At 40.8% G+C, this 5,530-nt stretch overlaps 1 protein-coding gene across 1 annotated transcript in view; it reads left to right on the forward strand.

Annotated features, from left to right (window-relative positions):
• ABLIM2 (actin binding LIM protein family member 2) overlaps window positions 1-5,530 on the forward strand; it is a 135,137-nt gene that overhangs the window by 47,332 nt on the left and 82,275 nt on the right. The window lies entirely within an intron of this gene.

A 5,530-nucleotide genomic window follows, 5' to 3' on the forward strand; every position in this document is an offset into this window, starting at 1 on the left:
AAGAGTGTCCTATCTAAACATCATCAGCATGTGTTTTATTGAGTGATATCCTCAGTAAAAATAGGGTGGGTGGACTGTAAATACATGTGGTTTAAGCAGAAAAAAGAACATTTATTTTTGTTGTTTAAAAAAAAATTATTAAAAGGCAAAAAAATAGAGCCGTTTGATTTGAGGTACAGGACTGTAAAGCATTCTGCCTTGGCATTTGCTTTGGTGGGAAGAGTCAGGAGTACCGTTTGTGTCCTCATTTCTTACACATGGGCAGAAACCTTAAATAATGGGCCAAAAGCACGCCGCCTGAGGCAGCTGGCTGATCCTGCAGACTGCATCCGATGTTGCCTTTTACAGCTGGACTTTAATGTGGGTGCTCTGTTAGAAATCTGACTTCCAGAACAGTGACAACTTGAGAGGGGGTGGCTGCCTGGCAGTGGGGCTGATCCTGCTCTAATGGAAACCAAGCAAGGCTTTTACCAGCTTCAGAGGAAAACACTGGCAGCAGAAGTCACTTTGCACTTGTGACAAGGGTCTCCAGAGTGGTGCAGGATCATTAAGTGCTTTAAATGAGCACTTTTATAACCTGTATTTCTGTAGCTCTTGAAGTAACACTTAAACTGCTCCTGTACTGAGTAGTAAATCAGTCACAGTAGCAAGTCTTTTTTTTTTTTTTTTTTTTTTTTTTTCTTATTTTCAGAGAAGATACGATTTGAATAGAAACTGGTGGGAAGCGATATTGCTTCAGACGGTAAAATCAGTGAGAAAATCTAATGTGCCTACGGCTAGCTGGAGCAGTGGGAAAAAGCCAGTAACACAAGTCCATTCGTTTTCTGGAGCTCCTGGTGTTACTACTTTTGAATGCTGCGTGGCCCGGTGTCACAGAAAAGAGCTGTATTCCCTGGTGCCCTCTGCACCGCGGCGATAAGCTGCTGCCCTCCTCTGTGAAAGAGCTTCTCCGCCAGAAACCCAACTCATCCCTGGCCACCCCTTGGCACTCAGCTGCTATTGCCCTGGGCTGCCACGGGTCAAAGTGTGAAACAAATGAATTAGTATTGAGAGAAAAACAGACTATTACAAGTACAGCATAATGTGTCCTCCGATGTGATTGTTTCTCTCTATCTTGCACTGAGCAGTTGGCTCTTAAGCAAATGCAGGTTTTAATTGCATTGCTTGCTCTGCTAGCATGAAGATTGAGGGTTTAGCCCCTTCTTTTTCCAATGCTGTGTATAGCCAAGTTGAAACCATTTTCTGCTGTTGTGTTTCATGATGATACTGCCTAAAATTAGGAATGAGTAGAAGAAAAACAACATTCATTGAAAAATGTTGCAGATTAACTGCTTACTCTGAATTCCCGGGAAGCGGGTGAGCAATCTTATTCTTAGTTTCATTAATTGGAAGGGCCTGTGTCCCCCAGAGTGCTGCCAAAGACATTTCCTCCAAAAGGTTTACACTTTGTAAAAGTGAAATAGAAAGAGGGAGAAAATTAAGGCTATCTGTATCAGTAGAAGCTGAGTTTTAATAAAATTGTGCACGCAGCTCTTCTAGAAAGATGCTGAGGGCTTTTGTGTAAGTGTCTTAAGAAATTAAGACAATATTGAGAATTAGAAGTTAAAATTCAGTTTGTGCTGGAACATAGCAATTATGTAGACTTTAAATATGCCTAACCTTTTTAATTGCTCACTTTTTTAGTGCTGCTGAATTTTGGGCGAGTTTGGTTCCCACTTAAGCAGTACTGGGTACATCTTAAAGCATGTCATGAAGGATGTTTCTTCATCTGGATGTTGAGGCCAAGGTTTTGAAAGCAGACTGAGTGTTCTTCTTGGCATTTTCATTCTAAACCAAATGCATTTATCAATGTATGGTGCTTCCTGAACAAAGGAGTCTTGCTGTCCTGCTCTTCAGGTTTATGTACGGAGCATACCTGTAGCCCTAGAGTTGTGTGAGATGGAGGGGACCTGTAGAGGTCCTGTGGTCCAGCCCCTGGCTCAAGACAAGTCCAGTTTGAGCAGGCTGCTGAGGGCATTGGCCGGTCACATCTCAAATATCTCCAAGGATAGAGATCCCAGAGTTTCTCTGGACAGCCTGTTCCAGCATTTGAGAATGCTCATGGTAGGGGTTTTTTCTTCTTGTATTGAGTTGGCATTTCTCATGTTCCTGCTTACGTCTGCTGCCTCTTGTCCTTTCATTCTGTACCTTTGGCAAGAGCCTGGCTCCAATTTCATATACACGTCATTGGGTGGTTTTAGACAGCAGTAAGATCTTCCCTGAGCTTTTAAAGGCTGAACAAGTCCATCTTCAACCCCTGCTCATGCATCCTGTGCTTCAGCTCTGGACCTAGCCATCTTCACTGGTCTCCCTCCAGTAAATCCTGTCCTGAGGAGCCCAAAAATGGTACACGCTGCTCCAGATACAGTCTCTCAAAGAATGAACAGAGGGAAAGATCATGTCCCTGGACCTGCTGACTACACTAATGGAGCCCGGTATGCAGTTGCCGCCCTTTGTGGCAGGGACACTCTGCTGACTCATGTTCCACTTGGTGTCTACCAGGTCCCCTACGTCTTTTTATGCTTTCCAGCTGATTGACCCGCAGGCTGTACTGGTGCATGGGGTTATTCTTCCCTGGGTGCAGGACTTAGCATTTGCCCTTGTTGATATTCATGAAGGCAGAAGATAGGAAGTAGTGTCCACTTTGTCTCATCAGGTCTAATATCCTGGGTCAAATTTATACCTGTGGAACAGCCTTGAGGGATGTGATTGTACCGGGTACAAGTCAGAGAAGAATTTGATCCTGTATAGGTCCTCAGGTTGCAGTCTGACATTACATCTGAGCTAGTGTCACTGCAGGCTGTTATTGAAATGGGTAGTTCTGCTTTCCCCACATCCCTGACCATATGCTTCTGTTAATTTTCTTGTATCAAACTGAGTTGACTGTTCAGCCACAGAGTCAGATCAACAATTTAAAGAATAGAATGCCATCCATCTGCCCTGAAAAAAAAAAAAAAAAGATTTCTTTTGGCCCAGAAAGCTTGAATGACATGCTCACAGCTGCATAGGTTGAGGCATGGTGCAGAGAAAGATGAAACCAGGTCTAGACCTTTTGGTGTCAGCACATGGTTACCCTGGATTAGGCTGATGGTGGTTTGATGTTTTACAATGTAATTTTGTTGGTCAGCTCCAGTCATTTCTGGGTTTACAAATATTGGAGGAAGGTGGATAAAACAAAATTAATTGGAAAATGAATCATAGAAGATGTATTAAAATCCTACAAGTCATTTCAGAGAGATGCTTTGAAGATGCTCTTAATTCTCATTTTAAAAATAGGTTATCCAACTGTGAAAATCACACTGAATATTTTTAAAAGGATAAGTAGCTAATTAAAACCCATACCTAGCAATGTTCAGTGGGTGACTGGTTGTGAGATGTCATTATATTTGAAGGCAGATATGCTGCTCTTAACCTACAATGCTATATATAGTGCTGCTCACAATTAAAGAGCTCAGAAACTGAAACCTTGCTAATTGACTGTTACCACCTTCTGTAGTGCCTTCGCTCGTACCAGCGTTGAAATCCTCAAGTTGGGCTGCTTGTGAAAAGGAGAGGTCAGATGTTACAGAAATACTGGCAAATGTGTTGTGTATGAATTCTGGATTCCCACTGAACAAAAGAGTGAAGCAAATGCTGAGTCTTAATTACAAGTTTAGAAGACCAGTGAGGGAAGGAAGCGCCTGCCTGTACCTTTGGGTGGACAACTTCCAAGGAATATATTTTCTTTCAGGTTGTTTAATTACCTAATGTAGCTGAATCAATTCAAAGTGAAGCGTCCCTACTTCTACTTTACTTGATACTTGGTGCATCTGTTTCAGATGGGCTTCTGTGTTCGGCTGGAAGTTCAGCTGGATTTTTGTTAGTTAAATCATTGAGTCAAAAACATATTAACTTTGCCTCTGGCTTCTGCTCCTAATATACTAGATAGAAGAATGCTCCGTAGTTGCGGTACTTCTTAAGAGCAGTGAATCGTTCATGGCTTCCAGGACATCACCATCTTCAGGATTATTAACGGTGCAAAGCCTGCCCTTTTTCTGAGACCTCTCACAAGAGTCCAGTTGGGTCATTAACTGAGTCTCAGTCTTGTGCCCCATAAAGGGTATGGCACACCATACTGGATGGTAATATCCTGCCCAGGGCATGCAACTGCGCACAAGAAGGAAAGATATTGGGGTATGGCAGGGTAGTTGTGTGGTTGTGTCTGTGGAATAGGTTACCATTTTTGTGGGGGTTTAATTCAAAATAGATTACCAGGGGTTGTAATAAGTATATGGCTGTCTGTAAATCAAGATGAGATGTTTTCCTAAAAACACATAGGAGGTCAATTACAAGTTCTTGTCTCAGTTCTGGAACAGTTGAATTTCCTTGGCTTGTGCCTTTCCAGGTCAATCTTAGTTCTAGATTTGATTTTGTAACATTTTATTAAAATGAAAACTTGATTAAATGGTGTCTTTCACATTGGCAGTAGAAAACTAGGACAGCATTTGAATTATATCACTCCCTTGTTAGGACAGTTTTTGGTAATCAGTCATTAATTTTCATTATCTCTATAGAAGTGTATCATGTTTGGTAATTTTTATTCCAATGAATGTACACTCATGTCCAGAGGTCCTTTCCAACCTCAACTGTTCTGTCATGTTCATGAAAACCCTTTTATTATTCTATATATTAGAGTGCTCCGTGACTTTAAGCAGTATGAAAATCAATTACAAATAACAGTTATGACCTAAAACTAACCTTTTTTAAAAAAAATATATATATATATACACACACACATGTGTAACACAGGAGCTTGCTGCTGGATTGCTGCAAGACGGGACAGACTTGCTGCTCGCTGGAGCGGTGCGGCTCCATCGCGTCCTGCCTGTTATACTACAGGCAGAGTTGTCGTCTTCTGATCAGGTTATCAAGTAAAATTCATGGTACATGGTGGAAAAAGGTACATGAACAGGTGGAAATTTAGGACTCCTGGATCTGTACTAACATGGCATTGGGCCTGTTTGTACCAGAATCGCACATGGAACCTTTAGGCATGTCAAAGAGCGGGACAATTTTAAAGGCTATTTCCATAAAATATTTTTCCTTAGCTTAAATTTAGGTAAGAAAGTAGCAAGTATTTGGAGTAATAAGTTATTAGTGAAGGAAAAAAAAAAAAGGTGAAAAGCAGAATTCATTATAAGATATCCAAAGATATGAGTATTTAAACTGCATGTGTCCTCATAATTTTTGAAGTATTGCCTATGGTCCAAAATGGATGACAGTGTTGAACATTTATTTAGCTGGTTTAAAATAGATTTTAGTAACATTATTTAGAAACAAAGGACAGCATTGCTTTTGTTCTCTTTTTAAGTAATAAAAATTTTCTTTTAAATGCAACATAAATGTAGAAGAAGCCACTCTTGGGTGGTTTAGGGAGCAAAATAATGTTTATGCTTAGCAAGAAGTATCTGTGCACTTTTGTAGTGAAGGCAGTCTCTCAGTTGATATGAAT

This window comes from Egretta garzetta, unplaced genomic scaffold (genome assembly GCF_000687185.1).
Source record: "Egretta garzetta isolate BGI_Z169 unplaced genomic scaffold, ASM68718v1 scaffold107, whole genome shotgun sequence".
NCBI classification, from domain to species: Eukaryota; Metazoa; Chordata; class Aves; order Pelecaniformes; family Ardeidae; genus Egretta; species Egretta garzetta.